The sequence below is a fragment of the Callorhinus ursinus genome, unplaced genomic scaffold (genome assembly GCF_003265705.2).
Source record: "Callorhinus ursinus isolate GAN/ISIS: 27379988/994484 unplaced genomic scaffold, GSC_fseal_2.0 scaffold1, whole genome shotgun sequence".
Taxonomy (NCBI): Eukaryota; Metazoa; Chordata; class Mammalia; order Carnivora; family Otariidae; genus Callorhinus; species Callorhinus ursinus.
In genome coordinates, this window is record NW_027397063.1 from 19,024,049 (window position 1) to 19,048,654 (window position 24,606).

The window sequence follows — 24,606 nt, forward strand, 5'->3', positions numbered from 1 at the left end:
CAACGTATTGGCTTAGGTCTAAGTAACAGCAAAAATTACATGCTGGAGAAAACCCAAAAACAATGAGAAATAGTTAAAACACAAAGATTTTCCTAAACCTTTGAAACTATTTTTTTTCACAAGATTCTTTTTCTTGGTTTGAAAAAAACCTTTCAAGTTATTTTAGAAATGCTTTGAATGTGGCAGTTCTGAATAGGTAGATGCCAGGGATACCACTCTTATTTTTGAATATGCAGACAGTTGAGGAATTCAATTACATACATGTTGCTTATTCAGCTTTATTTAACTCTGTAGATGTTTGCTCTCCAAGGAGTCTCAAGGTCTTTGGACTTGTGCATTGTGTCAAGAATAAATGAGAATCAGGTCACAACAGGTTCAAATGCAGAGTACAGACAGCTCTATTTGATTCTATGCTTGGCAAAACATACTCTTCTACACTTAATTCTCAGAACTATAATTCAAAATTAAGCTCTAAATATAGAGGGTTCTCGAAAAAATTCCTTAGTCAAAGTTAAGCTGAAATCTTTAGATTACGGGAGGACAAAAGCATGGTTTATATGACAAAGTTTCATTATCTTTCTGAAATATGAAATTAACTAAAATGTGGGTTACAATATGTATTGTGTATAATAGTTTATGGTCAGCTGAACAGCACATGTGAAATATAACAATGAAAATATAAGAAAACCAGTTGAAGTAGAATTTAAGAAATAAAAGAATACATCCATTTCATAGTAAGAGTAGTTTAAATGCTGTCTAGTTTCCTAAGAATAATTTAGCAAATGGAAACATAACAACCATTACCAAAATAATCAAAGCTAACATTGAGCACATATGTTCTGGAAACTGTTGGTTGTATGACACATAATATTTATTCCATTTTTAAACTGTTGTTTCCTTTTTTATTATTTAAAAAAATTTTGGGGGGGGAGCCCAACATGGGGCTTGAACTCATGATCCTGAGATCAAAATCTGAGCTGATATCAAGAGTCAGAAGCTTAACTGACTGAGCCACCCAGACGCTCCTTAAACTGTTGTTTCTTACATGTGTATTGTGTCCTAGGTAAATTATTTACTTCTTGGGAAAGAGAAATAAGACATGATAAGATCTTTGTCTGAGATTACAAGGGAGCTATAATTTTCTCCACATTTAGAAGATGTACAAAGTGAGGGCTGTAGTGGTTGACGGACTTGTCAAATGCCACACAGCAAGTGAGAGGTAGAGATGGAATATGAATCTATTTTGCCTGACACCAAAGCCCATCTTTTCATAAACCTGTTAGAGCAAAGAGATGAACATTCTCAATTCAAACCTCTTTGCTTTCCTATATGAAGATCCTGGTCATTTATTCACTTTTCCCCCTATATTCTCCTGTTCTTCTCTGTGCATGCATCCACATGCATGTGCACGTGTGTGGTGGTAGTAAAGATGATAGCTTCTTCGTATTTCCTTTGAGAATTTGGTAAGGATGGGAAATTACTTGAAAGAAAAATCCTTGCACTCTACTTAAAACATAATGATTCCTATACCTATTTTTATAGATTTCTTGGTTTCTGGGTCTTAAGAAATATAGTGGGAGTTTTATGAAAGGAAGGGCAAAGACCCTTTAACAAGAAGGAAAGAGCAAATTCACTATTAAAATCTTCTTTTCCTCTTGCAGCATTCAATATTTTGGTTTAAGAAATCTTTAATTTTAGCTGTAATACTGTCAACCAATCTTGACAAGAATTTTTCCAAAATGCCTTTTATTGGCATTAAAAAACACACCCAAATATTACCCAGCATTTAAGGATCTCAATAACAGGGCCACTGGTAGTGGTGATACCCCCTGGTGGTAGAGCAGAGTAGAGAAAACATCTCAGTGAGGTTTTAGGTTTCTTAGGAATAAGAAGAGCCATAGCCTATACAGTTCATTAGTTAGAATTGATGTTTTTTCCGAAAAATTTTAAATACAAAAATTTCACTACCATAATCAAACACAATTGAGATATTGCTCCAATGTAAGATGTTGTACATGTCAGAAATGTCCTTCTAAGAGGTTTATAGAACAGTATCTTGGAAGGTTACCACTTAAAAGAATAAGAAAGATTAACACACACAAGATGAGCTAAGAGCCACTTGATTCAGCATATAGAATCTTCACAGAGATATCTAGTGGTCTATCACTTTGATTAGCACTCATTTATCTCGCTTTTTTTTCCCCTAATGTTCCTTTTATACTAATATGCAGGGAAATGTTGCCTTTTCTTCAAATTTATTATTTTATTTTATCCTATGCTTCCTAACAGTTGTTGATAGAGTATTTGTTGTGCTACATTCACTGTGTCAGAGATACTGTCTAATTTATTTTGTTGCTTGCACAATTTTTTACCGAAACATGTTTTATCTTGTTTACTCAATAAAGGTACCTACATTTTTATAACCACCAATTTGACACATAATATCAATATTTATCTTTACAACTATGTTTACCAATTATTTAGTATGCTTTGTTACTGGTTTTAAACAGCATTTTCTAATTCCAGCATTTTTTAAAAGCTGCAGTATATTTTATTTCAGTGTAGGTAGAATATTACCACATTTTCAGAACTTATAAATTCCTATTGGATTCAGTTATATAATTTATTGTATTTCTACCAAGTATCATTTCACCACCACCAATAAACCACTTGAAAATCACATTACATACTTGATCTTAAAAAACTCCATATCCAGGGGTGCCTGGGTGGCTCAGACGGTTAAGCGTCTGCCTTCGGCTCAGGTCGTGATCCCAGGGTCCTGGGATCGAGTCCTGCATCAGGCTCCCTGCTCCTTGGGAGCCTGCTTCTCCCTCTGCTTCTCTCTCTCTCTCTCTCCCTCTGTCTCTCATGAATGAATAAATAAAATCTTTAAAAAAAAAACTCCATATCCCATATAATCGATATAGATCAAATGCACTAGCATTTCTTATTCCCAGATATTTAAAATAATTTTTAAATATGTCATCTCAGTAGCTATTTCTCTACTGCTAGTCTGATCCTTAGCCTTTGATTCTAATGAACCATCAAAAACTAACTGGAATGCTCCTCTCTGACACCATATTTTAAATTTGTATGTTAAAAAGTCATTTATTATTATAAAATTATGCTGTCCAATAAAGTAGCCATTAGCCACAAATGGCTAGTGAACATGTCTAATATTAATTCTAAGAACATGTTAGTCTTTGGAAAAATTATTTCAAGGGTCTAAAAAGTAAATCACTGTTCTCTTTTCCTTTGCATCTCTTAGTACCAATGGTTCTAAATATTTTCAGATTCTAGACTCCTTCGAGAAAAAAAATAAAAACTCTAGACCCTTTTCAGCAAAAAAAAAAAAAAGTGTTTATGAAAATCTATAGACTATTGCACACATTGTTTGGGTTTCAGAGACCTTCTTCAGCCAAACAGTAAATCAAGTTAAGAACTCACATTATAAAAGTTATTTTGCTCTGTGATAGCATGTTAGCATACTACTCTGTATGAAAGTCTATTGGGATAGCAGTACCATGGGCAGCAGGAGCTTGAACAAAGAAATCCAACAGAGAGGGACAGTGACCAGACTTCAGGTAGAAGTTCCAGGTTGGATAATCAATAGTTTCATGCAGCGTGTCCCGATGGGGTGCTGTGAGACTGGGTTACATGCAACAGCAACTGGAGCCCAAGACCTAGAACAAGTGTTGGACTTTGACAGTGGAGGACTTTAGGAACAATGAAATTCCAGAATCCAATCACTGAGATGCAAGTGATAAGGATTTTTATAACATTCCTCCATTCAGGGCTGAAAGGTTAAAAGAACAGGCTCTAGCCTGCCCTGGGTAGAGCATAACAAGAATGGTTAGTGCCCTGGCTAAGCTGGCCGTGTTCAGGTTAGGCTATGGCACCTATGAGGAAAGTCAGGATGACTGTATTGACACAGCAGAAGGCAAGAAGTAGCTGAGAATGTACCCCCCAGAAAAAGTTATTTATGGAGCTCAGAACTTATCATATTATCCAAAGTAGTTACATGTGGTGATTGTAGTGTTTCTCAGAATCCAAGTGATATCCCAGTTCCACATTTCTCTTACCTAAAACCTTTGGAATACAATTACAATCTATTACAATCACAGTTTATTTATTTACAATCACACTTGGCTACATATTAAGGGTACAGACTCTGAAGTGGGCTTGTGTGGCTTCATATTTCAACTCAATCAACAACTAGCAATGTGACTTTAGATCCTGCCTTCTGGACTCTATTTACAAATCTATAAAATAAAAATGAAAGTAATACACAACCCATAGAGAAGTTGTAAAGTTACATGAGAACATATGTAAAGCATTTAGAGCAATACCTGACACATAGCATGTGTGTTCACTTCATCTGTCATATGTATATTACATATCAGTAGACTACTTTCATTCTAAATCTTTGAAATGGCTAACTATGCACAAACTCAATTTTCAGATATTTTTACCTGGTAACTAATGTATTACTAGACTCTTATTATGGGTTTTTGGGATCTGGATTCATTCTGGGGCACATAATTCTCCAGTGACAAAGTTGCTATGCCCACTAAATTATCATCCCACATTGATGACAACTTAAATGTTCTGTGTGTCACCTGGGTGATTCTGCATCATGAATAGATTATTTATTCTGGATTCTGGAAAACTTCAAAATTTTAAAACATATTTGAATGGAAAACACCTAAGATGCATAGGCAATCTTACTACCCTAGGGTCATAGCTCATACCTGGCAACAGTTAGATAGCAGCCTCTCTAAAGAGTGGCACATTTTCACAAGACACTTCCTTAAGAGTTTGTAACTAGAACACACGCACCACCATAAGAAAGAAAGAAAAGAGATTTCTGAGGTGATCCCTATGACCATCGATGTGCAATGAACTATAAAACCTTCTTTTCCAAAGAGCTTCAAAATTCAATAAGCTCTAAAGAGAATAAGGTCTATTTTTGTGGTAACACTATGCTCTGCCAGCATCTTACTTTCCTGATCTCCATTTCCCAGCATATGTATTATAGAGCATAAGAAGATTAGACAATCGGGTACCCAGCCATAATGCATTCTATGTTGGGCTCATTATTAATAAGCACTAATTGAATTTCATCAAATAATCATAATTCCAATTAGAATAATGATATTACATTTTCTGGAGAAAAAATATTTGTTATCTTCCTGTCTCCCAGGAAGGCTATTACCTCAGGTGAGATGTATGAATAGATTTAAACTAGTCACATCAGCAATATTTTAAATCCCAAACACTGTAGCATCTTCTGGAGAAATTGAAGACCAAATTTAATTTGCCTTTTTTTCAAATCTTTTTAAAGGGAATTTTAATCCTGAATGGAAGTCTCACTTTGCTATTTCCTTTTGTGCTTATGGTCTGACCTGAAAAACTGATATTTATATGTTGTCTAATTTTTTTTTCTTTTTAATTTTTTCAATTCTGTTTTGTTCTTCAGCATTTTTCTCTGCTTGTAGAGAAATTACACATTTGAAATGCTAGTTATTCAGTTTTTCTTCTCTTTTTAAATGTACACATTTGTTTGTTTTAGATATGTATTTCTTTGCCACCTAAATTATGATATTCTAACTGGAAAAGTGATTTTTTATATGATTTTGAGCCACATCTCTAAGTACCTGCTCTGGACAACCTATCTTCCTCAAGGTAGGACATTTATGTGAAATGGAAGTAAATTTCAACCTTGTTTGATCCACTATATGTGGGTGTCCTTCTAACTGTTGCTTAAGGCAGCATGAAGTGTGTTTTATAATACCAGAACCTGGAAACTTCCCACCTCCCAACCACGCATTATAGCCTTTGTAGCTATAATGTCATTTCCTCTTTCTTCACCAGGAAAATTCCTTCTCCAAGCTCAATTATGACATCATGTGAGAAAGTTTCCCCAATTCATTCAGACAGGTTTTCACTCAATCCACTCAGCTCCCCGAGAACTAGTTATTTGATAAAGAATCCTGTGATAAAATATGATCTTAAGAGACATAGTCTAAGAAAGTTTGAGAAGAGTGACTTTTAACTCTTTATATGTTAGTAACTTTGTTAATATGACACATAATATAAACTGCAGTATTCTGTGTAAATTAAAAACAACTTAACTTGCTTGAAGAAAAATAAGGCCAAACAATATAAAACACACATTTTATCCAATCTCCCAGTGTTGGGACATTAAGGCTCATAAGGCTATCTCATAAAGAAAAAATTGCAATGAAAGACTTAAATCATAGTTCTAAGTTAAGAAGGAATGCTTTGTGTGTCTAAGTGCAAATATTCTGTCTTCAAGCCAAGAGTTCATATTTCCTCTCTATCACTCAACATCTCCACTTAAAAATAGGTAAATTTAGCACAGCATCATTGAAAGTTATAAGGACTTACACTTTGTCAAAAAAAATCTATTCCTAAGAAAATTCCTTCTTAAAATTCAATTCCTTATTTAAAATCAGCAAGTGTCTACTACATATAGATGGCATGTGTTGTTATCAATAGTAGACTCCTATTGATTTTAAATTTATATCTTATATATATGGTATTTTAAAGTAGCGTGAAGAAAACACTTGAAGGTATCAATGTCATTTCAAACTTTATTTGGTAATTTTCACTCAACAAAGTTTTCAAGGATACATCATAAAAAGAAGAGAGAATGTTATTTCAGCCAATCCTTAACAAAGGTAAACCTCTGGCTATCTAAAAGTCTACCACATACCAGCCCTCAACCAGAAAAGAGAACATTATAGAGAAAAAATAACAATGCCCTATGGCAGAATGAAAAGAAAATGCAAGAAATTTCTCAAACCAATTTGGGATATGGGCAGACCTGGCATAGAGACTTATCTAGTTCAAAGCATTATTTAAAAAATCCTTAATTAGTGTAAGGCCACAGACAAACTTTGGTTAACGTATAGCGCCCTACACAAATCTCAAGTTCACAGGCCATCTTCTAATATATTTCAGGCCTCCTATTTAAAACTGAGCAAAGGGAAGGTTTTTAGTAAGTTGAGTGAATGCATAATTAATCATAGTTAACATTTCAGAGTGCTTCCTTTGTGTCAATTGCATCAATTGCATTATCTCTAATTTTTAAAAACTGAAAAGTAGTAATATAGTTATTCTCACTTCTACAGATGAGTAAACTGAGTCTTAAAAAAGATGAATTACCTTGTCAAAGTTATAATGCCAATAAGTGTTAGAGGTTTTTCTACATTCAAATACCACACTCAGAAGCCCTACCTTATATTACCACCTGTGCTTACACACAGTAACATGCATAATGTGGGGCTCACATTTGATATAATGAATGTAAGCTGATAGTCTTAAAGCTTCCTTCCGAAGACTGAGAGTTTTAATGTTATGTACAATGAAATACTGATTAAAATCTAAAATATTTCTGCCAGAACCCACAATTTAGTCTTAAGTTTCAAGTTAAGTAAATTAAAATTCTATTAAACATAAATTGTCTAGAAAAAAATAGTATCACTTCATTTTCTAAACAGACTAAAAATTAAAAGGAGCTTCAAAGTCCACATTTGCAAACCCAATCTGAAATACCTTTATGTGAACCACTGACACTTTACACATTTTTATATAAGCGTTGTTAAAGACTACACTGCTTTTTTTTTAAGGTGGAAATAAAATTGCAAACCTTGGAAAGAAGGATTTTATTACCCATCCATAAAATTCAAGTTTACAAGAGAGCTGGAATATATGCTCTGGTAACCTGATCATGCATAAAAGGGATAATACACTCAGTGGCTCACATTACTTTAATTAAAAACCTGCTTAGGGTTACTTCAGGTTGGAGAGAAGCATAGAAATAGAAGTCACAAGATTTATATTCTTGATATTTCCACTAACAGGAATGATGCATAATATGAAGATTGGTTTATTTCCGTGGCAGAAAGCAATCAATAGAAACTCAATGTGAAATGTACGGTGCTTTTATTTGAGGGAGGGAATTGCATTATCCATTCATAAAGTTCTTTTCACGGCTGACTCACTAATTCCTATCCAATCACTTCCACAAACTTACAAAATTTTACCCTAACAGTAATCAATGCATGCAGCAACAAAAAATACTTTACCTAAAAATACATCAGAAGAGCACCCCAATGAAAACTGTATTTAAAAAATTATTAGAGAAAACACCATAGGCATATTCCTGGGGGTGGGGTGAGGGGATTATTACCTAGAAGAGTTAAACTGGGAGCGTTTCTGCAAATAAACAGAATGGGAGTCCTCAAAGTGAGAACTGGACCAAGTGGAGGGGGAAAGGAAAATGGAAGGGGATTTGACTAGTGAAACAGAACCATGGAAATTAGAAAAATTAGCTTATACCCAGATCCACTGGTTAGACAAAACATCTTACGCTGGGGTGTATTTTTTTCACAATCAATTCAATAATTCTTCTGATTATCATAACAACCCGAGGAGTTGCAAAAGGCAGACAATATCCTCCCCATCTTACAAAATGGAAACAAGCCCCAAGAGTTCAGATGGCCCCCTTAACCTTTATGCAAAGTTACAAACGGACAGAGGAAGCCTTCAAACCCACAGTCCCTACCTTCAGGTCAAGGAACCTTTCTAAAGAAAAAACTCTGTCACCAACATAGTCTAATGTTGAAAAGGAGGAGAATGGATATTCAAAAATGAAAAATTAATCAACCTTTTTCTACTTTATGACCCATAATAATAAAGACTTAGTTTCAAGTAACCTATGGAGGGTCTGGGGGACGAACAAGAAATATTCCTCATCTCTGTTATTATTACAAATGGAATAAAGAAAATATTTAATATTGGGCATAATGATGAGTTATGTTTTAACAGACTATTATAACAATCTTTTAGTTATCCATTTAAGCTATAGTGGATTAAGATCAGGCCAGCTTCCTGACGTGCTTACAATGTGAAAATAATAGGCAATCTTGTGTTGGAATTCCTCATTTTCCTGTATCGAAGTCAATGCCAACTTCGACAAACACTTATTTCACAGGTGGTGACACCCCACCCCATGAAGAACTTTACAAAGAACTGGGACAAAAAGATAATACAGTTACTACTCTCACTAAGTAACAATGTATTGATTCCAAATTAGCTAAGCTATATACCAGTTCATTAATATATTTATGACAAGTTAACAAACCACAGAAAGGAGCATTCTATACAAACATTAAAGATGGTTATTTCTAAAAATATGTTTCAATGACTTCAGCATTTCTATTCCTAAATTGTACCTCATTCTGTTCTCTTTCTTCCCAGAATTTACCTCAAAGTCAATAAGGGTGATTAATTTTTCATTTGTGAATGCCACCTCTACTCTTCCTCTTTGACATTAGACCATGTTGATCAGATAGTATATTATGTGGAAAATGGGGTGTAAATGACACCTACAATTACTTTCCTTCTCAAGCATCAATATATATGGAACCTTTGGGAGACTTTGTTTCTAAAGTTAAATGGACTTACTTATTCTGAAACATGTGACATTTATTTTTCAAAGGGAAAAAAAAATCAAACCTCTCAGAAAAGTTGAAAACTGTCACAAAATAAGGCAATTTATTTAGTCCTTTAATGAAAATATACTTTTACTGGTCGAAAATCTATGGGCAATAAAATATATATGAATTATTCTTAGAACTCAGCCTCATTATTTGGCAGGAAATTAAGCCTGAACACGACAGTATGACCAAAATCACCAGATGCTTTCATAGAATGCAGATATCACTCTAATGAATTCCATCCTAATGGAAAACTCCACCTCATTTTACAAGGTTCAAAATCGGTTCCCTGATGGAATGGAAATACTGTTGGGGTTGCTGACTAATAGGTAGAACATAGCCCTACATTATGAAAAACAATTAGTTCAATTCTTTTTTTTTTTTCTTGGAAGTACCATTCCTTGTCCATAGTAGGTTCTACAATGTCTTGTGTTTCTTGATTTTTTGGAAGTTTTTGTCTTCTAAAATTAAAAAGATACTGAAATGTACAAAGTAGTAAACAAGGCATCCATATCATATCACACATATTCCTGCTATCCAGAATTAACCACCAATAATACCTTAGCATATTTGTTACTAGTATTTTCTGAAAAAAAATCATTTTATTTTTTGTGTTTTTACTAGGAGTCATGATCACTGGAAAGAACTCAAAAAATTGTCAAGAAATAAAAGGTACAGCTGAATGTTTTGAAATACCCCAAATCCTCATGCACAAATAACTAGAATTGATATTAAGGAAACTCTATTTCAGACATCTTCCTGTAGATATATATGGCTGAGTGGATGAATGGTACATAATATCTTTATAAATAGTGAATCATTACAAGTGCTATTTTCCAAAGTATTAAATTTAATTTCAAAAATGGAGTGCAACAAAATAATGAAACCAAAGGCAGTGATGAATTTTTATTATTTCTTTATCAAAAAAGATATATTTTTTTAAATTTCTTTTCCATTTAAGAAATAAAATTATGAAGAATATTAAGAGGTGAAATATTTTTTAAAAAACTACATGAAAGTGTATGATTCAGTATAATTCTTCACTGTGAAATATGAAGATATTAGCAGTTTCATATGTACTGATCTTGCCTCTTCTTACTTTCTAACTTTTAAATGTGAATATGCTTAAACTTACCTTCTCTTAGTTTTAACATTTAGTTGTTCTTGTTAAAATACTCCCCTTAGTTGCTAAGTTTTAGTTTTATATTTAAATAAATGCAAAACTTACCATTGTTTTTCCTCTCTGTGGTCTTTCCTTTTCTGCATTCTTTATTTCAATTCAAATATTAATTGGCTTGATTTTATTGCCATGATGATTTTGGATACACATACATGCATCTTTATCTATATAAATACATATAATAACTTTAAAAGAAAAGAAACAAGTAAGGAAAATAAAAAGAAAACAAATTTGAAAGAAAACTCCAACTATTAAAATTGTACTCTCAACTAATTCAAGTTCTGTAAATGCCCTTTAATTAGCTACTTTCAAAATAATTTAATTAAAAGCAATTTTATGTTGACATGATTTTTCTCTTCTTTAAAGATTTTATTTATTTATTTGAGAAAGAGAGAGCACGAGCACGGGGAGGGGCAGAGGGAGAAGCACACTCCCCACTGAACAGAGAGCCTGACCCAAGGGGCTCGAACCCGAGACCCTGGGATCATGACCTGACCCAAGGCAGACACTTGACTGACTGAGCCACCCAGGTGCCACATGATATTTCTAATTTTAATTTCCATTATTTATTTAAAAATTACTTAAGGAAGTGAACTATCTTTTAAGAGCGGCCTTGATGTCTATACCATATTGGTTCTGAAACTTTGATTCTACTCTTCAATTCTTCTGAATTTGTAGAACACATGCAATTAAGGTACTGTATCAAAATGCATTATACTGAAATTACAGATTTGTCTTTTAATAGATGTACTAATACACAAGGTGAGGGTCAAGAAAGGCAAAACCAGAGGCATGAACACCAGTGAAATTATACAAAAAGGCCAAAAAAAAAAAAAAAAGTGGAATCTCCTGCATTTGTCACAATTCAAGCAGTGTGCCATCTGAAAAACTGCTTCTTCAAACTCATTCCACAGTAGCTAAACACAAGAACGGGTAGCAGAGTCTGCCCCAGTGAGAACCTAAGTCCCCCAGTTGATTTGACTTGTTTGCAAGGGCTGATTATGGCAGTCTAATGCTTATACATCGGACCCCAGTTTATTAAATAAGAGGGAAGAATTAGCTGTGATTTGTTGGGATCCTCATTTAAATTTCACATGTGCTGATTTGAAAATTAAATATTCTGATTCAAAGGGTGTTATGGTTTTGACAAGCTATATGACACTCTCAGCTACTTGCCCAGCAACATGATAGTCACATTAAAGCTCAGGATGAAATAACACGTCTGACAAAATGGATAACCTGTGACAAAACAGCTCATTGGGAAATGTCACATTGTGCTTATGAATCACCTATCATCAGACATGCTTAGTACCCAGGAGGCCAGTGGTATCACCAGAAGAACATTCCCAACCAAGAATAATTAGATTTCTCTGGAAGCAGCTTTCAGAATAAGCTTTCAGGCTGTCACAATTAAAAGCAAAAGCTCAGTATCAGATAAGGAAGTATTGCAAAATTGGCCCTTTCAAAGTAAATAATTGTGTAAATATCATTCAGAAGTAAGGGGTCGTTTCAAGATAATCGAGAAACAGAGATTTTACCTATCACTGGAATGATAAGACAATAAATAATTGAAACCCCATATTCTGATCACTCAGGACTAGCATATGGGGGTGGGGAAGCATAACTGTTCATGGCTTCTCTTCGTTGAATGGCATAGGTTCCCAAAGGAAAGAGGGCATTGGTTTCTGACAAGACTAAAGGCAAAACCCACAGATCCAGCCTCACTTAATCCATCTTCAAGATATCGATAAGGGAGACTGCAACCAGGTACAATCACATAATTTCGGGGTGTGTGCTCAGCAAAGCAAAATTTCTAATAGCAAGAGAGGTATAAAGAGGTAGGTCATTGGATGGTGTTATAAAGAACTTGATGCAGTGATTATTCACACACACACACTCGTTAGATTTAATGTCCAATGTTTAGTATAGTTAATCAGGCCACTATTCAAAAATTGGCCAACTTATTAGATCCATTGCAAATGACAGGTAGAACCGCCATTCCAAGTACGTTTTAATGCAGTTGGATTAAGAGAAAAAAAGGTACACACATTAATATTACTCAACTGTGAATGTTAGCTTGTCCTCTAATCCCTATAGACTTGGTCAGCAGATATATTTAGAATTGAGCAGCTGAAATTTTCCAAAATTATTTTTAAATATCTGTTTTTTCAAAAAAGGAACAAATAAAAGATAGCCAAGATTAATTTAAATATTAACTTCATGTGCATTCAAGGATGCAAAAAGCTATAGTGGAATTTTATGGAGGGTTTGTCTCCTAGCAAGAAATACATTCAGACTTATGAGGTTTGCCCCTTTTTAAAATAGCATCCTAACAGCAAATTTTAAAAAAAAACTTTTATTTTTATTCAATTATAAGTATTTGCCAGAGATGAATAATTGGCTAATAAATTACTTATTCATATTTGAACATGCTTTTCTGACATAACTGTTAAAAATAATTATAAATTTAATATCCTGATCACTTATGCAGAGAATATTTGTTATAATGCTAATGGTCAACTTCCCTTGTACTTTTACTTATCTTTTCTGCCTTTAAAAAAAAAATGTATTCAGCTTCAAGCACAGCTCTGTTAGGTTTAGAGATAAGTAATCTTTCAAGAAGGAACTGACAATTTACCCCATGGTTTATAGCAAAGGCTTTTATATGCCAATTCAATGAATTCTTCAGTTCAATCTTTTTTTTTAAGACTTGTAAATGTGTTGGTAGAAGATACGGAAACTTGGTAACTGCATCAATATAAATGTCAATATATTCTATATCTGTCAATTTGGTTTCATTTACTGACCAAGATACATTAAAAAGATTTTTCACTTACCTTGCTCAATGCTTCCATTTTGGTATACTACCCCTCTCTTTCCCATAGAAATATCTCAGAAGCAATAAGGTCATCTTTAGTAAATCAAGATTTATCCTTTTCTGGCCATACGATTTCACAGTACTGATTTCTAACTTACAGACAAAGACAATCAAATCAACTAGTCATGGCCATCTGGAGTTCGAAACCACCAAATAACAGAATAACTGTTAAATGTATTAGTGTAGCTCTCTGAGTGGCATTTTCCCTTGTGTCATCATGCTAAGTACTCAGGGATGTATCCATCCCATAATTTGAGACATCTAAGCCTGCAGGCAAGAAGTAGATAGAAAGCAAATGAACTTTAAAATACAGAAAATTGATTAGACATAGAATTGAATTAACACCTAGAAATTAGATTGCTTATTTAATTATTTCATTTAGTTTTCACTTTCCCTCAATTACTTTGCAATCTTTTATAATAAATGAAGCCAAATTATATAGAGAAAAAGTTTTGGCTTCCCTTTTTTATAAAATTCACCCATTGCATAAACTAGAAATGAGAAAATATCTGATTAACTATTATTAATGTTTTTTAAGCAACATGATTGCAATTTAAAGAAGACCTAGTGAAAGAGAAGTGATTTTCTAATGACTTCAAATTCCTTCAGCTTTCAATATAAAGAAAATGCCAGATGATATAAAAAGAATGTTTTTGAGGCAAAAGTATTTTTTAAAAAATCAGTATCAATGTACTGATTTTTTAAGTACAAATTCTACTATAAGCCGGGTTCTTACAACTGATATATTTATGTCTTTGTACTGAAGGTATTAAAAAGAATGTTCTAAATATTTACCACTGGAGACAAACATAAATATATGTGATGCTGGGAAATGAGATAGAAATAGCAAGCATTATGGTAGAATTTTCTCTTTCTCTCTCTCTCTCACACACATGCACACACAATTAAAAAGTTCAAGAATAGGGTAGAATATTAGATCAAAATTACCACCACTAGATCATCAGTGTTTATTGGTAGGCCAGCCATGCATCATCATCCATGTTTATTGGTAGGCCATGCAACTTTCAGACAGAAAGAAAGAATTTTGGTATTTAATCATAAAACATGGATGATCAGTGCTTATCCAGGACCAACATTTGAATTGAAAAATATAAGGAGGTGAAGGTAAGAGTTGTTCTTAAGCCTACTATACGCATGTCTTTTCTATACACCCAACCAGAAGTTAGAGTAGCAGTTGGCCCAGAAGTCTCATGACTTAATCAAATAAGCATGTACCTTCCATGATCTCAGTGGCAAGCACCAAAATGCAAAGTCAGCTCCCAAATGCCTTTCTTCTTTGGGCAGCCATAGGGCTTTGCAATTCCATTATTAGTTTAGTCCATTAGGTTAGAATTAGAGATTTGCATTTTTATTCAGTAATTCTCTGTTAAATATAAAAATCCTAGAAGATAATGTTCTAAGCTACTACCAGTGACTAATCCCAATCTTTTTCCATCCCACAGTCCTGAGAAACATGATGTACTTCCATCATTAATAGTTCTCTATAGCAGAAATTCTCTATACCCTGACTACTATGAGTCATACAACCCATTCTCTAGATGCAGATCACTGCTTTAACTTAAATGAATGGATGAGGTTCCTTTCCCATACGGAAACTAGCTGAGAATAGGCTCCTGTGCAGCATGAGACAGATGTGGTTCAATGCATGGACATTATCGGTGAACAACAGGGGCATTGCTTGAACTAGACTTATTTTCCATTTAATTTGGAATTATTTAATATTCTTATTTCTATGTGCATTTCTATTTCTCTATTCTCTTCACAAAAAAAGGGAGAAAATATCTGTTTTGTATTCTACAATTTCTATACGATGGCATTATAAAAATCATCTACCAGCATACTTCTGTACAATACCTCAGGGAAACTCAAAGATGTTTTAATGTAGTAGCAGTTCCTAAGCAATATCCAGCAACAAAGGTTAACTGTCCTATGTTTTAGCCTGAATGTTCTCCCAAAATAACTGCAAAATGCAAGCACAAATCATCATAACAAATAATATTTGGAAAATTTAATATCTTTCCTGATGATTTTCCCTTAGTTATATTCGGCAATGTTTAAAGTTAATTATGGAAGAAGAAAGTGGCAGAATATTTTTAATAAATATTTGCTACTTAGGTCAACATGTTTAAAATTCTAACTAGAAGATTTTATTAAAGAGTTTCATTTCTTTTAAAAACTATGTCTCAGAAGAATTCCAATATTTAAGAGGATAGGATCACATAATCATTCATATGGGACCATTTTTAAGGAATCAAAACATCAAATGTTGGAACCAGTTTGTTTCAAGAAGACTTCTGCCTTTAAGGAAATCCAAGTAAGTCTAAGACCAGATAGGACATAATGAATGAATTGCATGCCTTACCAAATCTTCAAAAAAAAAAAAAAAAGTGAAACTCTAAATTCTATTTATTCTATAGATAAACTATTACATTTGCAGGGAAAAGTAACCAACTAGCTTTATTTCCTGAAACGATTTCTAAAATATTTCTTTCAACGAAATTAATAAATCTAACATATTAAGAGCAGTAATGTATGACAACATATCTACTATGTTAATAGCTATGTTGATGCAACCCATATCTGTGAAAACCTAAGTTTGAATCACAAAACTTTCCATTTTTTAAGCCATTAATTGTCATTCAGAATATTCTAGATAGATGTAAACTGATGTACACTTAGGTGTTTCAATGGTGGTAGGAAAGCCTGTGGTAAATACCGAAATCCTGCAAAGGCGTCAAGTATCTCCATCAGATCTCTCAACCTGACAGTGAATCAGGACATTAGTGGAATGCTTACCTACAGCAGTCCTACAAAGCAAAGCCTACAGCTACAGCTGCTACAGCCTGGGCAACCGTGTTTTCCAGAAAACAGAGACGAGAACTAAGGAACAATTGCCAGAGAGTCTATTCCTCTCTAATTAGATTTAAAAGAATTGGAAAGGAAAATTATTTTTGTTTTACTTACCCTTGAAAACACATATTTCCCAATAGGATTTAAAAATTGGTACCTAACATCTTACTTTTAGCTTATGTGGTTTAAAGATTTTACAAATGCAATGACAAAATAATACTCAAAGGAAAGTTATGCTGCGAAGTTCCATGATCTACTGTGCTTCTCAAGGAGTAACGTAATTCAAGTTTACCCTTGGAAATCACTAAGCATCTGTGAAGTTTGTCATTGCATCTCCTGTCTCAAGGAAGCTGATAATTATCAATTTCAAGTGATTTACTAGCATGGAAACAAACTCAGAAGCAGCCAATCTCCCAAAGCATGTCTAGATTATATTTTAATACTAATGTCACATTTTAAGAAGTGTGTTTAAGCTAAGAAATAATGTAGCAATTCTATGTTTTAGGCACAATTTGAAGGATTTGAATTGAACTCCAAATATTAATATTGTCAATATTACTTTAAATTGTGTAAAATGAAGAAATGTGTAGTTTGTTGGAGACTCAGAAACAGTCTAATGCACTTTAGTTAATTTTTATCACAAAAGAATATACTGTAATTTAATTGTAAAGATTCTGACATATTATAATAATATGAATCCCAGTGGCTTAGAACAGGAGCTAAATTAACATGTTTTTAATTGAACCAGTATATCAATTCACATTAGACCTACAAATGCTCCAGAGCTTCTAATAGATTTCAATGACAAATCTAGTATGTACAAGGCTTTCAAATTTCATAGAGATAATATTTCACAATTTTAATCATAATTTAAGTCAACTTTGGCAAAGTGTTGAATCTCTCTGGATGGTACTCTAAAACTGATCATTAATATCTAAACTTCTACAAAAGGTCATTTATACAATCCACTATCTGTTGAAACTCTGTATTCTAAAAAGTTAAAATATTTATGATGTTTATAAAATATCTTACTATTTTTAATTGGCATATCATGAGAGTATTTTTTATTCACAAATGTGCAGAAGCATGTAATGGGTTTTATTCCTGGTTTTTAATTTTGCTTTGTTTTTTAGAATTTCCTTTCCCTGTTACTTTTATATCACTTTTATATCACATATTACTTTTATATCATCATGGTATTGTATTATTTTACTTAGTGGATTTCAGCATTTATTATAAACCATTTTTCTCTCTTTGTATATACATACATACATACTCTACCATACCACACCACACATGATGTACACATGTGTACATATATGCATATGTACCATATATGAAGATATATATCTTATATGTACATGACATGTGTATATGTAATACATATGAAAAAATATGAGAACGTGTTACTGTCATATGTGATAGCATTTATCATACCAAAGCTTTCAGTATATTTAAAATACATTAAACTTGAATGAGGCATACTGGATCAAGGAGAATACTTTGGATGCTTCCAATAATTATTTTTATAAAAATAAAAAAGCCTAAGGGTTGAATGTTTTGAAGTAAAGATTTCATTTTAGGCTCAATCACTGACACAGTTTACAAAAAGTACATTTCTTTCTTCCATCCTGTGCCTAAGTAATTATCAGAGTCATGTAAACACTACCCATACAGTAGTCAAAAGACGGAAACCAATCACCAAATTGGAGTGAAATTTTTAAAGACTAATAGCCCTCTTATATGAAAAGTATATAAAGTTATTTGTATACTATGATTCCACCTATAAAATCAGGACATAGGAAAAAATGGAAAGAAACATCAAAGCAGGAGTGGTGATAACTGTACCTATTTCATAGCTATTAATACCATATATTTTGGATTGAAAAACTCTCCAGGGTTAGGGTTATGGTTAGGATTAGTAAAGACCTGGCTAATTTTTCTTTTTGTGATACACAAGGAATTAGACAAATAAGTCAGATTTGCCTGAATATGTGGGAGTTTAGCAGACTTGTAAAAGCTTGTGCATGTATGATCACCCCAACATTAGAACCACCATTGTGTATCAGAGAGCTAATGATGGCATCTTTGCCTCACCCCACAGTGCACTCCTAAAAAATTAGTAAGATTCCTACTGAGAGAAATACAGATTCCAAAGTTTTCTATACTTACTGTAAAGGCCCATAGATAATACGTTTCTACAATATACACCATGACAAAGAAAAGATCTTCAGTATTTTCCATAAATGTTAGGATTGACAGAAGTTTGACAAAACTGCTATTCCTTACTTGGTCCCCAGTATCCTCAGTGGTTGCTCTTAATTCATCAGGCTGCTACTTATGATATTACATACAGCCTCAGTTAATATAACTCGCAATGGTCCCTGATTATTCTAGGGAATAGCTTAGCATTAGTTAGTGACAATCAGATGAAGAAAAATAGATAGAACTGTCCTACTACAATGGTAAGAGAGTTTTAAAATGAATCCCTAAAAGCTGTTTTCAAATCCTTGATTGAAATACATAATGGAAGCTACCCAGTTGTGTCATGAAATGGCTCTTTTCTAGCCTAGTTATATTATTATATAAGGTCCATTGGAGAAAATCTGTGCACTCTGGGATCAGCACAAATATATGTATTTGAAAAAGGGGTTCAGATGAAAATGCTGGGCATTTCTAGTCCAAATAATAATTATAGAATACCTAGAGCTGTTATATATAATATTATTTCATTTCATAGGAAATAACATGATGTAAATACACATAAACATTATCTATCCATCTATCTATACAAATATATATGTTTAAAATAAGATAACATGAAATTATGGCAAAAAAGTTCAAATTTTATGTTGAAAAATCGAGGTCCATAAAAGTAATAAACTACATACTATCATTTAGACAAACTGATAACAAAAAAAGGAAAAATCAATTAAATAAAAAGAAACTACTCAAACAATGGAAAAGTAATATCATTTGTTCCATTTTGTAATGTAAATATGTAACTAGGAAATGGATTCTATGTTTAACATAGACAAGAGGTCTCTTTAAATGTTCTTAATGGCCTGTTGTACTTTCCACAGTTACTGGGCTGATTTTCCATTAAGACCCTTCTATGTATCCCGACTGTATGTTCCTTTGGGCTCTTTTTTTAAATCGTTATCTTTTCTATAGAATAAGTTTAGAATATATAAGAAACCCAGATATTATAGCTAAAGTATTACTAACATTTATTTTAATATTTAAGATCATTGTGTAATACCCTTTATCAAGTAATGTTGATTTATGCATCTCACAAAATTACTTTTACATTTTGTAGTGGAAAATCTCTTGAGAGAATTGTTAATTACTTTCTTCAGAATAAGTGTATGTTCTCAACATAATACAGGGTGGGTATCTTTCTGGGATTAGGCACAAAAACACCTTACCCTATCAAGTGGCTAAATTATGGTATAGAAGTAATAACCAATATTAATTCTGAATTGATTAATTTCAAAACTATTCTGAATTCTAATAGGCTGCCAGGAAGAGGTTCCAACAGGCTTGCCAAAGGAAGCTCTGTCAGTGAGCACTGAAGCCCCTTTCCACGCTACCTCCCTCACCCCAGACCACTATGCAAACACTTCAATTTGGGAGGTACCAATGGTTGTGAGGAGAAAAGGCGGCTGAGGATTCCCATAATTCAGCATTTCAATACCCGTCTGCTGTTGGACAGGATGAAATATCAGAGCCACTCAGGAGCAGCTGCAACTACAGGACTTTCTCAAAGTTAGTCATATATTTAAATTGATAAAAAGTGGTACTGAGGTCAGTTACACAGCGATGATCTTCCTGCCAACTGCTACCACAATGAAGTGTGAAAAACTGAAAACTTTGACCGTTGGTGTGGGTTTGTCACCATCTTTCACTGCACCATTATACTCCCAAGATTTAACTCAAGATTTTCACTTTTCCCATAAGTTTGGACTATTTTATCCGACAGCAACTACTAGCACCCATTTTGTTGTGATCTGTGGGTGAGAGGGCCGTCATGAAGACTCATGACTGTTTTTTAAATAATACACTATACCAAACAGTTAATGCTGCACACAACAAAAAACTAATGAATGATATCTTTCTTTATCAATTGTTCTGAGACTTCTGGATACATTTTTCCTTTACACATACACCAGTTGTAGCAGATAGTTCTGCTTGTCTATAAAATATAAATTCCTACTTTTTTCCTTTCAGAACCCTGTTTAGTTTGGGACATCAATGTGACAAGAAAGAAGGAAAGAGCCTGGAATCTACACCTAGGCTCTAGGGCATCCTAGAGCCCCTATATTAGACCTGTGGTCTAATCCCAGGCTTCTTGTCATGTGAAACAAGTAAATATGCTTCTGTTGAAGCCACTGTAGTAGGATCTTCTATTACTTGCACATGGAATTCCTGGCTAACAAATTGATCTGTGTTTTTTTGTTTGTTTGTTTGTTTGTTTTACACATTGATTTGTTTTTAAACATGATTGTCACTCTGTGATATTTTAAATTATTATATGTGCCCAACTTTACTAAAGAGAGAATTCACATATTCATGTTTTCATTCACACACTTAGTATACACAACTTAAACCAACTGAAAGAAAATTCCCAAATATACACTTGAAAAAAAATTAAAACTGTCGACACAGGCTTAACTAGTATCGACTACTTTTAATCACAGCTGTTAAGTTCAAAAGGGCTATCCTATAAATATATGCATAAGTTATTTATACACATCTGTAAGTAAGGGTCTATATATTTATTTCCACAGAACCATTAAGTGCTACCTCTTCGTGAAGACACCGACACTTCACTCACATATATTATCCCCCCCAAAAAACTGTTTCCAGGATTGGCAAACATTGTGCATCCTATACTTGGGCCACGTTGACCAACATTTTCTGAAGCATACTTTTTAATTAAAAAAGAGTTTTATTATGAAAGATTTCAAACATACACAGAAATAAATAGCATAGTGAAATGAGTTCCCATGTATGCATCACTCATTTTCAGCAATAATCAGTTCATGACCAGTTTTGTTTTATTTATACCCTCTACACTGCCCTTCCCTTACCCTCCTCAGGTCATTTTGAAGCAGCTCCATATAACATATTATTTTATCCATTAGCATCTCAATATGCTTTTCTAAAACACAAGGCTTTTGGGGCACCTGGGTGGCTCAGTCTGTTAAGCATCTGCCTTTGGCTCAGGTGGTGATCGCAGAGTCCTGGGATCAAGTCCCGCATTGGGCTCCCTGCTCTGCGGGGAGCCTGCTTCTCCCTCTGCCTCTGCCTCTCTCTCTCTCTTTTTCTCATGTGAATAAGTAAATAAAAACTTAAAAAATAAAAATAAAAAATTAATGAAACATAAGACTTTCTTTTTAAAGTTAACTATTGGAAAACTTTTATTATCAAAGGATGGAAATTTTTATCATCGTTTTTTGTTGCTGTTTTGTCCAGCTGTCAGATACTGAATCCTTGTCATTAGGTTCTGGTTGCCACTAAGGATCTTTAAGCTCTAAAATATTATGCTTCTATAGTGGCTTATTTCTAGCTATTGCAACCATAATTTATGAACCACAAAGAGGGACAATTTTCCTGAAAAAAATTTTTATGGGTGGGAGTTTGGGACATACAGCCTAGATTGAAGAAGTAGCTAAAACTTCTGTGACTATTCTATTTATTTATGGTATTAGAAGGAAGGCATGATTAAAATCTGTATCACCTCAGAAAATCCACTATATCACAACCTAAAATAGTAACAGAGAGTGATAGAAATTGCTGACAGAAATATAGGTGCTCAAGTTCAAGTACAAAGCAGCCATTAAATCTGTTTTTGAAGATGTTATTCCTTAAGAGAGAATATGTGATTTTGTGAGAATTTAGAGTTCCTTCATATGATTTTTCTAGTTAAAAGATGAAAATTAGTTAGAAAATATTACATGCCTAAAAATGTATGCTCTAAATAATGTATGCTCTAAGTAATATTCTTAAAAAATTTTAAAAATATGGTCTGTAGATTATCTATATCAGAATCGCTTGGTGTTGTTGCTAAGAAATGTAAATTCAAAAGATACACTTAAAACTTAGAAATGTTGGGGAACCTGGCTGGCTCAGTCAGTAGAGCATGTGACTCTTAACCTTGGGTTTGTAAGGTCAAGCCCCATGTAGGGTGTAGAGATTCTTAAACAATAAAATAAAATCTCTAAAAACAAAACTAAACAAAACAAACTTATGTAGAAATCTTAATTTCTGGGAGTCAGATACAGGGTTCTGTTTTTAAATAATCTGTTCTAGTGATTCTTGTATTTAACTTTCATTCAAGAACCTTTACCTTAGTGGACACAATAGAATCCTAAATATCTTGATTTATAGTTTAGAGGTGACTTCTAGCAATAGCTTAAAATGTTCAGTGTAAACCTTGGAATTCACATCAAACAGTCAAAGCCAACTTCTTCCATATTTAATTTTAAAGCTAATGTCCCTAGGAAGTAGGGGCTTACTGCATTATCATATGTGAGATATTTTCAGCCATGATATACTGGTGACATAATGAGACAAGGTCCTTTGTGATATTTCTCTTTAAATCCATAGTTGTTTTTTTCAACAGACAATTATATCCAGTATAATTTAGTTAGTTTGCATGAGGGCAAGAACAATGGTAATGTTGTAAAATGAGATAACTGGAAAATAGAAAAGAAATTTTTGATTTAATGAAGTTTAATATCACTAATAATGTAATGTAGAACTTTCTTGGAATAAAGCATCTTAGATAGAAAGAGCAAAATGAAAGAGTTCCATTCGAAGTGTTGCTGCAAATTATGTACACAAACACTGAGAACACTCTAAGATAGATAAAGAAAACATAGTTTGTAACAATTATTTATAAAGCATACAAAATAGATACTGGCAAACAAAAAAATGGCAAGCCATTTGAAAATCATGGAAAAAATGTTTAATCTTAGTTGTATCAAAAGTGATAACATTGTTTTTAATTACCAGATTACCAGAACAGTTTTGTTTTTGTTTTTTTTTTGTTTTTTGTTTTTTGTTTTTTTAAAGAAATCATGGAGTTTGAATTAATTCCCAGACAACTGGCTGAACACGCCAGGAAATATCTTTATCTATTCAATGCATCAGTTGAAACAGTCATACATTATTCACTGAGAATTACCATTAAGATGAGATATAGATCTATTCTACTTTTGGATTTGTATGGCATGGCTTTATACTAAGTATTTCAATGGAGGAAAATTGTTATACAGATAATATATTGATATTTTTGATTATATGATTTTCATCTAAATAGAGCAAGTGATAGAAAAAACAAAGATGAATACATACTCATTAATATTAATGATATTAATATTCATACTAAACGATAATATAAAAGGAAATTGAAAGAGGTGCAAACTCTAAATGTGACTGGAAGGACTGTTTGTCTTGGAAAACATCACAGAATGGAACTATAAGGGTAGATTACATACACTAAATTTCATTGTAGGAAATTAATGATGAATAATACTTAAAAGTGCCAATAAGAAAACAACCTTAGGTGTTCACAAGAGACAAAAAATAATAATGTTAGATATAGAACTTCTGGTGAATTAGAAAGTTTTTAAAAAGTCACTCCATCACAAATATTTTCTTTGTCATATATTTATGACCCATTTTCAAATTCCCATGGTATAGGTATAAAAACCTTATCTTGTGGTAAAAAGCAGTATTTTCTTGTGCTCTTTCCATACAACCCAACATTATGACAAATCCCTTGGAACATAGTATCATACAAATACGTTATATTGCCACAAAACAAATTTGACAATATATATCTAAATACCTGATGGTGTTAACTGAATTATACCTCAAGTCATCACTAACTAGCTGGCACATCAATAGGATATAAGAAGTTTCCTGCTGTGTATTCAATTGTTCTTGAATCAGCCTTGAAACAGTGTCTTAATAAATTACATATACCATTAATCATGTCCCTGTTCTGAGAGTTAGCACAAAATGGTACATCTTAAGGAAAGGAAGGGCAATATAGAAAAAACAACATAAATATATTTCTTTATTATTAATTCAAATTAATATTCATTTTTCCAGGTAAAGGCATTGTTTTTAAATGATAG